Below are 12,930 nucleotides of genomic sequence, written 5' to 3'. Positions count from 1 at the left end.
CTCCTCCTCCTCACCCCCTACCCTCTGGTAACCACTAGCCTATAGTCCATGTCCATGAGTCTCTGTTTGTCTTGTTCGTTTGTTGCTTTTAGGTATATATGCCACATGTAAATGATATCATCTGGTTTTTATCTTTTTCTGTCTGACTTATTTCTCTTAGCATGATTATCTCGAGGTCCATGCCAGAACTTAATCTGAGTTCAATCCAGTCAAAACAAAGAGCAGGGGAAGATTTTTAAAAGCTAAAGGAGAGAGAGATTATCGACCATCCGTTTGCTAATTGGATTCATCCAAAGGAAAAGTACATTTTCTCTTATCTTTATGGCAGAAGGCTGTTTTAAAACTTGGAGCAAGTTACCATACAAGGTAGATTTCTGCTTTCCCCCAGAGACTGTGGATAGAGGTCCCTGTTCTTCCTTGATGATTACCTTTCAGAGACAGCTCCCAGGCCCTTGAGAGAGTTCTGGGATGTGAAACTGCTTAAAAATTTTACATATCAAAGGACATAGAAAGTATTTGTGGTTAAGAGTTTCATAAATAAATGCTCTAAGGAAAGGGAGAAGAACACTTGTAATGTGGAAGCAGACCCTAAAGGTAGTATGGCTGAAGGTCAAGTTAAAGCTCTCTTGGCTAATCCCTCTTCAGTTTTATATTGAAGGATTAAGGAAGCTAGGGCATGTATTTATTTTAACCGATTTCTGTTGTTGAAGCACTAGCTGAACCATCTATTGAGAGTTGATCGTATAGGATTCTTGCTGGATTGTGCAAGAAATCAGGCAGTTAATGAGGGAGATTCTTATGGGAATAAAAAAGAAAAACTAAGATTAGTGATTGGTGAAGGCTATAAACCTGGTTTCTGAAATTAGAGAGCAGCCAACCAAGAAGATTCTTAGAAGCTGGGCTCAAAGTGTCTTTAGAGGGTAGAGTGTGGACGGCTGCGGAATTCATGTAGTTATTTCAACAAAGCCCATCTGAAAGGAAAATCTATCTAATCTTTCTAATTAGCTTTTTTTTTTTTTTTTTTTTTTTTTTTTTTTTTGAGCTCAGGTGGCTGTTTTGGGGGCCTCGAGGCATAAGGGCATATAGAGGCTTGAGTGACTGTAGGGAGCTGAGGGGCTAGAACAGGAAGGGACAGGTCTAGCAGTGGCGATAGAGGGATAGAAAAGATAAGGGTTGTAAAAGTTGAAAGATCAAATGATTTAAGAGAGCTGAAGGGAGTATCCATGGCAGTAAAAGGAGGATAGAGGAGCAGAGGTGATGAGAAGAGAGAGGTCCCGGATAAGTCAGTTTGGGGATATCTTGTTTCCCAAAGAAGCCACTGAAGTTGCAAATTATCTTTAGTAAAATTATGTCAATGAGAAAAGGACATAGAAAGAGTTAGCACTATAATAATAGAACATATCAATACGAGTCTTCAGAGGATGAAAAATCTAGGGGTCCAAAGATGAACCCTACTTTATTTAAGTCATGGCACCAGAATTAATATTACAGCAAAACTTGTGCCAGTCCGTGTTTAATAGTCAAGAAGACTATTTATTTATGCAACAATTAAAAATATACCACCTTAAAAGACTACATTAATAGTTAGTGTTTGTCATCATTACTGAATGATAATAAACCCAAATGCATCAATGGCTTACCACCATAGATATATATTTGTTATTGCATTTACATGAGACATGGATTAGCTGCATTTAGGTGGACTAAACCCAGATGTATATATATTTTCATTGTGCAATTCAGTGTGTAGAGTTAACTTGTATATGTTGTTGTCATAGTGGAGACACGAAGATGGGTCAATTGAAATATCGTAATTGCATTTAAAGTGTCTACTTGGATGTGACCCTTGCCATTGGCAGAGATGAATTCATGTCACACAATATGTATGGGCCAGTCACATGACAAGGGCTATGGATGCTACTTCTGTTGTAATGAGTGAGAAGCTATTTGAGAACAAGTAATTCAATCTACCATAAATGTTGTATAATGCAAATACAAGCTCACCAAACAAATTCAGAAAAATAATGTAAATAATGCCTACATCATCAGTATAACCTCCAAAGTTATACTAAAGCATCACAACACTAATCGATGAAATTCAAAATATAATAAGATAAATGAAGCTTACATATGTGAAATGTTAGCGTGAAAATGGCAAGAGGTTCACATAATATGAACTTGTGCATAATTGATAGTATTATACTTAGTAAATATAATTAATAAATGAAAACTGCTAGAAAAGTTGACAAATAATTTTTTAGAAGTTGGCTGGATTCTATAGTACATTAAATTAGAGTTTACCATTCAATAGCACTTAAGATATCAGACAAAATAATATGCAATCCATGGAAAAATTTATAGAATATGAAACTATATACCAATTGAACTGTAAATGTCATCAATGTATGTAAAGCATATCCAAATGAAAGGAGAGTTAAACATGTTATCTAGTTATAAAGTTTCAAAAGTATAAAAATGACAGTTTTACATAATCATTAAAAATTTAATAAATTTCAATCCAAATAACTTCAATTTATTTGGAAGGATCTGGTGAAGTTGATTATGAAATATAAATATTTAAAAGCAATTAAGGGAAATCTTAAAAAATAGGGAATTTTTTTCATTATTATGTATTTACAATGCATAAATATTATATGCAATTATAATATACAGTATGAGCAAAAATATTCATTAGCCTCTAATCAGATGCAAATATTATGGAAAGTAGGTGATAAAAAAGAGGGTTTTAAAAATTAAGGGAATGATGTAATACCTATAAAATGGCATTAAGAGAAATTGTTCTCATAGAAAAAAAATAAGCAGTTCTAATATGCATCATACAAATAAAGAAATTTTATGTTTATTAAAAATTAATGAGAAAAAACAAATAAAAATGTCTTTGATCTCAGGTATGAGGGAATGAATTTCACTTTAAAATTAAATCTTTCATACAATATTTAATTATATAGACAAAATTGAAAATAGCAAAGAAATTGAAATAAAATTTTTGCATCATATGTGGCACTTTTTAAATCACAATCAAACAATATTGAAAATATGTTAAATGATTCTATTTATTCATAGTAAAAGCAAAACATTAAAAGAAAAATAGGCAATCTATATAAATAAGAAATCTTAAAAAAATTACAATGATATTACCAGGGAAAATATTAACAGTTTTATTCAAATGCAAGAATTAGGTACCATTTAAAAGAAATCAGACTTTCAAAAATACACTTTTTCTGTTATAACTTCATACCAGTATGGTAGAACAAGAGACTTCTATAATGGAAGTAGAAGTATAAATTTTTATTACCTTGGAAACCAGTAATATTTAGTGATATTGATTATATACCTATCTACAATCTAGCATTTTTTCTTCTACATATATACCTTGGAAATGGCCTTATAAATGTACACCCAGTGACATGTTTAAGAATATCAACTGCAGTATTATTTACATAATTCAAGAATAGGGAACATTCATTATCAGGGAAATGGTTAAATTGTCATTGGATGAACTATATAATATTGCTTATATATGAACAAACTTCTACATGTCATCATGAATGAATCTCTATAACAAGATGAATTAAAAAAACACTTAGTAAATAATACATAAATTGTTAACTTGATAGACAACATATAAATGGTTATAGCGATAGGACAATCATTAAGTCACACAAACATACATATAAAATACATAGTAGTGAATAAAAATGTGTAGTGGAGCAGTACATACCAAAGTCATAATAGTGGTTACTTTAGAAGAAAAAAATTGAATTTTCAAAGAGAGAAATGATTTTTAAATTTAACCTGAATTTTGTTAGTAACATAAATAACAAATGAAGCAAAAATTAAAAATGTAAACATGCTAATTTTGAATGAAGTCCATACTATTAGGTGTTCGCTTTATTTTTCCTTTACTATCTATGGTTGAAAAAAAACTTCTGACATGGGGGAAAAAACAAAAAATCAGTAGATTATGTTTTTACTGTACTCAATATGTTTATCCTATACCATTATTCTCATTTAAGGGAGAACTCAGGTAATAAGACATTAAAAAAGTAAGTTAACCTGTAATGCAATGTAAGGTCTGTGAGAGTAGAGAGTTTTGCCTGTTTTGTTCATTGCTGTAATGCCTTCGTGTAGAACAGCATCCGGTACATGGTGACAAGTACATATCTTATTGATTGAATAAATAATAAATGAATGTATTAATGGAAGTAGTGTTCTAGGAAATTGTGATGTACTATAATAATTTTTACTTAACTTCCTTGGTGGGAAATTTGATTTCTCTAAGTTTCTTCATCTTTTTATATGCATCTATATAATAAAATATTTTCTTTATCTTCATGAGTCATGGTATAGGGCATAGGGGTCAGCAAATGACTGTGCATATGCCAAATGCAGTCTGCCATCTGTTGTTGTATGACCCATGAGCCACACATACAGGTTTTGTATTTTCAATAGTTGAAACAAGTCAAATGAATATTTTGTGACATGTTAAATTATATAAAACTCAATTTTGGTATCCATAAATAAAGTTTTATTGGAGCTCAGCCATGTTCATTTGTTGCACATTCTGTATGGCTATTTTTGTGCTAAATAGCAGAGTGGAGTAGTTGTGACAAAAACTTTATGGTCCAAAAAGCTTAAAATATTTACTTTCTGGCCCTTGACAGAAAACATTTGCCTACTTACTCTTGGTATAGCAATATCAAAAATTATATCATAGCTAAGCTTTGCATTCTCTGACATACTCTTCAATATTGGCTTAAGTTTTTCTCTCATGCCCATACTTATAAATAAATAGTGTATGTACATATGCATGGAAAGATGTTTGCTTGCAAGTAAGTGATTACTGCCTTCTTCTTTCTGTCCAGAAGGGGAGGTCGGATAGCTGGTCTTGTTTGAAAATCCTCCCTCTGCCCAGTAGCTGATAGACTCCTACATAGTAGAAAGTAGAAATATGAATTAATACGTGGATAAATATGCATCTTTTAATTTATTCTTTCGATGAGAGTCTCTGGGAATTGCTCACATGTCAGTCAACTAGAGAAGGACCTATTTTATATCAGTTTTTAAAATATATATGCAGGTTCAACTCTATGACAGATGACTAATTGTTTAGTATAAATTATGTGTTAAAGTTATTGGATGGAAATTGCATCCCTAAATATCTAACTTACACATGAATTGCTAAGAGGGAAAAACACTTTCTATTTTTGCATTACATGTTTGGGATGGTGATACACAATTATAATATTCAGAGTACTATGTTTATTGAAATTCTTATTCTAAAATGCAAATAAGAAAAGTTTTTAGAGATTTTTAAAGAAGTTAATCAGAGCTGACAGAGAGCAGAGATCATTGTAGGAATTCATTAAATGTAGTTATTTTTATATGTTTAAGTAAAGTAAGGCCTTAAATGGATCTTTTTATTTGTTATAGTTACTGTTCATATTTCAAAGCCTAATTTACATTTTTTAATATCTAAAGTGATAGAATTTTGCTTAAAATAATTTTTAAAAGGAAATTTTTAACATTTTAAAGGAGTTTTAGAATAGTTTATAAACACAGATGCCTTTAAGATCAAGAATGATACCATGTTTTGGTTAAGAGTTCCATTCAGCTCCCTTCCCATAAATAGCTTAGGTACTATTTTTCCTTTCGAAAGCATAGGACCCAGATAAAATGAATACTGATATTATTTTGGGCATAGCTTCTTCTTAAGCATGATATAAGGAAAAAATGCACTCTTAATTTCATTAAAAACAAATAAACACCAACCTATATATTTTCTGGACTGTCTCTTTGGATTTCTAATACCAAAAATATTAAAATATAATAATTTCTAATGGCATTTTTAATATCTTCTCTTTTAAATGAATGTTAAAAAAACTAGCTGTTATGACTGGTTTTTGGAAGTAAACATTTTTTCCATTTATAAACTTGTAACGATTACTTAGTCACGTAAGTTAAGATTACTCCATATGTTTGATAGAATGTTAAAAATAAAAAGTCATGCAGACAAATTAACTTTATTTTTAACACTCACTTAATCCCTGAAAATTTCTGTAGGTTAAGCTATATATTTTGAAAAAAATTAAAATGTGTGTCTTCATATTCAGACTATTTCTAATTTTTCATATCAAAAATGAAATCATGAATATTTAGCATAAAAATTTAGTTCGAGAAAGTTAGAAGGACATGACCAAAATTTTGTCTAAATCTTACCTGTTTGAAAATTTATTTATAGATTTAAAAAGGTGTGAATCAGAAAATTGAAAGGAGAAATTCTTAGTGGACTACATTAGAGGAAGTGATGATAAAGAGTGCGCAGCATCCTTCATAAGGCATGAAGTTCACATGTCAAACAAGGGTATATTTAAACAAAGTAGGTCTTTCAAGAATGGGGATTCAGTATAAAAATTTAGTTACATAGATGATGGAGGATTGCGCTATCAACATTTTATCACTGAAGTAACCCAGATTGAAGAACTCCACACGGGAATTACCACTTATTGGTAGGGGCCCAGTAAAGGGAGGAAAATGGAGCTAAAAAAAATGGACATGTTCAGAGGAGGGGAACCATTTTGTAGGGTGGGGGTGAGTACGGAAAAAACCAGGGTGGAGGTGAGCTAACAATGTTTTTGCTGGTATATCTAATGCAGTGCGAGGAGCCGAAGCTTATCTGTGATAGACAACACTGGGGACTGGAATCAGGTCCAAGGCAGAGTCAGTGTTTTTGCTGAGCTAGAGTTCTGTGGTAGGATATAGCCCTTGGAGTGCTTTTCAGTGACACCCGGTTAGTTTGTTGTCAATAATTCATTTCCCTCCAAGCTACTCTCTGTACACTTTTAGAGGGCCAACCTATCGCTTAAGTTTGAGTTCAGTAGCTGTTTCACTACTGTGTTCAAACAACACTGAAATTCAATTGTCAGAATCACATACCTACCAGAATTGGTTTTCTGCAAATATATTAATGACCAGTAAAGCATATAGATATGTATTTACCTACTATATAATGGTGAGTTCATTTATTTTAAGGGCATAATCTTTGTCGTTGTGTACTGACTTATGTACACCAGGAATGATCAGATTCCAGAGAGTGTCACTGGCTATGACATAGCATTTAGATATCTGAGTTAGGTAACGCATGCACGAAGCACAAGTAAAGAAGGAGCTCTCTTTCAATGCACCTATGAGAGGGCTCCTGTGTCTCGTTTATTCTAGAAATGGCATAAAAGGCTGCATACTCATAAAATGTTCCAAGACAACACTCGATTTGCATTTCATGAATTATGTGATGTACTGAAATGCTCCTTTTTAAAAATTATTTTAGAATAATTTGTGGCAGTTTGAAATCCAGATATATTCATTTATTGTCTTTAGACGCTACTTGACTTCACTTCTGCTTGCTATTTCATGGATGTATTTATCAGTCATTATACATTTTTATTACTTTTGATTGTGCTTAATTACTGTGCTGTGTATTTTGCTCTCTTGATTTGTAGCAATGTCATCTATGCATAAACTTGGAATGCTTTTCTTTCAAGTTAATGTAGATCAATAAAAATGAAACATAGGTTGAAACTTTTGGAATGGCTAGTTATTAGATAATAGAAGTGATAGGCTAACCAAAGGAGACTATGAACTTATTAGTTTTCTCTAATGTAGCAACTTATTATTTAAGGTAGGGTTTTATTTTATAGTGCTATAGAACTTCTATCTTATTATCATTACGTTTGTTAGGATGTGTGCTTAGATTTTGCTATATGTCAATAGCCTAACTTTGGTCACCCTGAGTACTTCTTTTTGGTTGACCACCAGGGTAAGTTTTACTGTGTTCAACTTGTCTGCTGAACAGTAAAGTGCTGTGCAATGTCTCATTGGGCCAAACAAATGTTTTGGATAAAAGATGTTTTTAAGTAACATATATGTGGAAAAATTGCACCTGAACCAATAAATGTGTTAGGGAATAGTGGATGCCATATATACAATCTAGCTGGGGCCATTATTTTTTGAGCCCATAGAAATTTACAGTACAAATTAGTATAAGATGTTTGGTCAAAATCATTGCTGAATCTTAAAATGATGATAAGCGATATCCCCTTTTCCTTCTAAATATCAAACCAGTTATAAAAGAGTCATATCAACGAATATTAAAATATTATCCCAGACATCTGTCTACATTATTTACACATAGAAGTGAGAGTAATGAAGTCTTCGACTGTTCTAAAAGCAAAAGATCTGCAAAGATAGAAAAGTACACGCCATGTTTTCTACTACCTGCCACAAGGACCTAGTGCTTTATGTTTATTACATTGGGAAAACCTGAAGTGTAGAGAAAGAAGACATAAGTGTTACTAATCTAGAACCTATGTCAAAGAAGTATGAGTCCTTGGATTATCATTAACTGTAATGTCCCCAAAATTTGTTCAGGTATTTCTTTCTAGCATCCAAAATATCTGGTGTATGAAAAACTGTTATTGATGTTTCCTCTCTGTTTGTAGATTACCTCCTTTTTATCTCTCAGTGAAGTTTTGAGATTTAAGGTTCTCGATGTTTGGATTAATGAAATTTTACCAGAATATGCCTTTAACATATAACTCTAACAGTGCAAACTATTTTTTTTTAATTATAAACACAACTTATTTTTTAAAATACCTTGCTTCTTGAAACCTCTTATGACTCTGCACACTATTTAAAATTTTCACACAAATATTTAATATTTTAATTTATATCTGATTACTTAATATCTAAAGGATAGATAAATGGATAGATAGGTAGGTAGATGATAGGTAGATAGATAGATAGATAGATAGATAGATAGATAGATGGATAGATAGGGATAGATGATAGATCAAGCTTCCAAATTATATATTTTGTAAATTACTAGAATTTTCTACATTCTTAATTAAAATTTTATAAACTTGAACACATCACACATCACACACACTCCAAAACGAAACAAAGCAAAAAATAACCAAAGAACTACTTGCTAAAGATTTAAGAGGTACAAATAAGGGAGATATCTATTCTCTCTCTATCCCACTCAAAGATGGTTATTTTCATTTTACTTCCTAAATACTTTCTATAGCAAAAACATCTATAATAATCCTAAAGGACTTATATTATGATGTTGATAATTAAATAGAATTCTTTTGAAAATAAGGCAAAATGATGACCAAAAACAGCCCTAAGTATGCTTCACTTAAATAAGTAAATCTTTAAAAGTATGCTCCAGAGGTCAAATTTAAATTATCCATTTATTTTGTGAAATTGCAGCAGAGTGTAGTGTTGACCCGTAATCAAATTCCCAGATTAGTAATAAACATTGAGGAAGGAGAGAGAGCCTTATATTTTATTTGAGCAAAAGTGTAACATGCTGATAAACCCTACATTTTGATCATATTGTGATTATGAAGCAAGCTACCATGAGAAATAAGTAATGATTAAGCACTATCAATCATATTTTAATACATTACGTATTGCTCTATAATACAGCATAATTATTTACAGGCAGACAAGATTTTATGAACATAACCTTAAGCAATTTTACATTTCACCATAGTGACCTTAGAGCAGTGGTGTGCCAGACACAGCTTACAGTGGCTCATAGAACCTATCGGCACCGTATCTTCTCCATTTGCATTTAATGAGAACATGCAGGCTGATTTAAATCAGGCATAGAGTATGTTTCTCATAAAAGTTGACAAACACTTCAGCCAAGGCTTCTTTCTACCTAAAGGGAGATCCTGTTTTTAGACCTTTACCAGCATACCACTGCTTACAATCCAAATAAAATATTCAGAATTCATAATTTAAAATATTTTTAATTTAACAAAATAAATTATTTTGACTTTTCAAATTTTATATGAACAGACAAGAAATATTTGGATTTCTTAGTGTTTAGTCCAAGAATGATTTTAACTGCTGACATTTAAATATACCACATCATTCTTTCTTCCTTCAGAGCAAGTGCAGAGTTGAATTTTGTTATGAATTTCTAACCAAATATTTCTTCATTCACATTTATATATAGTTGCCTGCTTTTAACCTTTCAAGATGAATGATAAATTGCATCTCCCAGTGAACCAAGTCACCGTTCAGCTAATATAATCTTTACTTAAGATCAAATAGGCACTGATCGTTTTACAGATTTTATTTTATTACTGTCAGTTGGGTCATACATTTTTCTAAAGTGAAAGTAAGAAAACAACCAGTTGAAATATTTTGAAAGATAATGTTCTGGAAGTTAACAATTCACTGTTGAAAACCACAGTGAGATTGCTGACAAAAGATCAAGTTCTGGTCAATGAAACACAATTCGCTTTCCCCCTCACTGCAGCTACTCTTTTGCAATGTATATAGATGCGAAAATGTAAAAAGTATTTTTTTTTTCTATTAAAGAAATAAACCTCTCTTTTCAGCATCTTTGGGGCATTGAATACTAATTATATAATACAACTAAATTTAAAGAGATGATTTCCTTTACATAGAGAGATATGTTTAGAAATACAAATATATCTCTATTAGCAATCTCTGACTAGAATTCAGTAAAATGTTAGTTATTTCTTGCAATTATTGAATTTTCAGGAATGCACACACACATAAACACACATACTCCTCATATTTCATTCTAAAGTTTCTAGATACTTGAAGGCCTTCTTTTACTTAAGCAGGACAAAAAAAATATAAAGCTAGTTTCTTACCTTTAGAAGTTGTCTTAGAAGTTTCAACTTTTTAACATTTACAGAAATTTCTATAAAACGAAACATTTATAGGATTGTCTTTTGGGGTCTGTGAAAGTGGAAAAATTGAAGCCCGAATTTTCCCATAAAACCCTCCTTTATCAGGGAATGATAGTTAATCTTTATGCTAATAAGACAGAGAGATATGCTGAGTTCAGAGAAGCCAGGTAGGTAAATGTATGACTAGGATGAGAACATTGAAAACTGTATTGATGGCCTGAATATATACAATTGTACCATTGAGAAACTGCTTTTACCTATTCAAGTAGTTAGCATAAGCTTCTGTAAGGAAATGAATGAGCTCTCTTAATAAATTGAACAAACATCTAAAAAACCTAAAACTATTAATTTGAATATGGCAGCAAAGTAAATTGGACAGGTTTTATTTCCTTAAGACTTTAGTAAAATCAGGCAATCAAGGGGAAAACAAAGCATAAAAGAAAAATGTCAAAATGAAAAGCAACAGTAAACTGACCAGAGTATAGGCAATTGAGAAACATTAAAAAGCTTAAAGATTACAAAATTGTAAAAACCTGAATGAAGATACTCAGAGAGTGCCAAGAGGACATCACATTCATAAATTAAAAAAATATATATATATATGTGTGTATATTATATAAATTATATAATATATATTTCAAAGTAAGTTATAATTGTTCTACTCCAAATAAAATTGAAAGAATAACTAGCATAAAAAGCAGCCTCTAGTGAAAAGTATAAAACTGAAAAAGAAAGAAATGGAAAATACATTTAAGAGCTCCAACATCACAAGGAAAATGTGGGAGGGCATAGTTAGCTAAGTATGAACCAATAATAGAAAAGAATTCACCAGACAGAATAATATCATGAAAATTCACACTGAGAAATATTAAGACAATGCTAAAATGACTCAACTTTAGACAAATCACCAATCAATTTTATAATTTCAAAGATAAAACAAAAACAATAAAAAGTAATGTACAACACAAAAAGAGCAAATGTAGCATCATATTTTTGCATTAGCAATGATAAATGATAGAAAATATTGATATACTGCTTTTAAAGATTTGAATGCAATTGAAAAAAAAAAAATTGTCATACACATTTGAGAAATCAACCTGGAGTACAAAAGCCATTTTTTGTCAAGTAAGCACATGGCACATTTATCTCTGTTGCACTCATTTTCAGGAAATTATTTGAGAATTTAATTTAGAACATCATGGAAGCTAAGAGAGAAGAGGTTGTGATAGCCATCTAACAGTACTTTAAAACCAGTGAAACAAAGGTCAACAGGAAGACAGCTGTCTAAGAAACCATCAAGGAACCTAGTTCCTGATGGAACAAAATAGACAACTTCAGAATGGAGCTTTTTGGGGAAAAAGAAAAAAGTAGAAAATTCCCACCAGGAAGGGGCTATTATAAAGGGAAGCATTTCAAAGAGAAAAGAATAAAGAGAAACTCTAGATAAAAGTAAAACCCAAACATCATCACACACACACACACCCACAAACTGTAATAAGAAAATCCTGCCCGTTTGAAGCAAATTAATTATGGCCGACAGATTTAAACAAATGATAGAGAATTTTAATTTGAAGGCATGTGTTAAATAATTTGTGTGCCTAAAGGACATAGCATTAGATATAAAAAATATGATAATAACACACATGCATCCCAGAATAAGCTGTATTTATTTATATAGTAGTTGCATAGTAAGTGTTGTTTTACCTTCTGTAACCAAAGCACAGGAAAACTTCATAATGGATTTATGATATAAATCAATATGTTAAAGACAGTGACAAGGTCCATGGCCATGCCACCCTGAACAAGCTAGATCCTGTCTGATCTCGGAAGCTAAGCAGGTCAGATCTGGTTAGTACTTAGATGGGAGACCACCTAGGAAGACCAGGTGCTGTGGGCATAAAAAATAAATAAAAAATAAGGGATTGTAAGCTGACAAGGTCCTTGCAGTCTATGAGGTCAACCAAGATTTGCCTCACCTAAAAAAAAAAAAAAAAGAAGATAGTGACAATATAAATATAAATGTCCTTTGCCGAAATAAGAATAAGGATGTGGGATAAGAAAACTAGAGGTTAGTATGTGAGACAAACACATCTTACCAGAGGGAGTAGTGAGACCTGTGAAAATTTAATAAAAAGATGTTACATATATAATTGAACTTATGAATGTAATC

The 12,930-nt window shown here is 31.5% G+C and overlaps 1 pseudogene; it reads left to right on the top strand.

Annotated features, from left to right (window-relative positions):
* The first annotated feature begins 12,539 nt into the window (after window positions 1–12,539).
* On the top strand, window positions 12,540–12,657 carry LOC118607019 (annotated as a pseudogene).
* The last annotated feature ends 273 nt before the right edge of the window (window positions 12,658–12,930 follow it).

This window comes from Rousettus aegyptiacus, unplaced genomic scaffold (genome assembly GCF_014176215.1).
Source record: "Rousettus aegyptiacus isolate mRouAeg1 unplaced genomic scaffold, mRouAeg1.p scaffold_m13_p_8, whole genome shotgun sequence".
NCBI lineage: Eukaryota > Metazoa > Chordata > Mammalia > Chiroptera > Pteropodidae > Rousettus > Rousettus aegyptiacus.
Note: the sequence above shows the minus strand (reverse complement) of the source record. Positions and strands in the feature narration are given on the sequence as shown.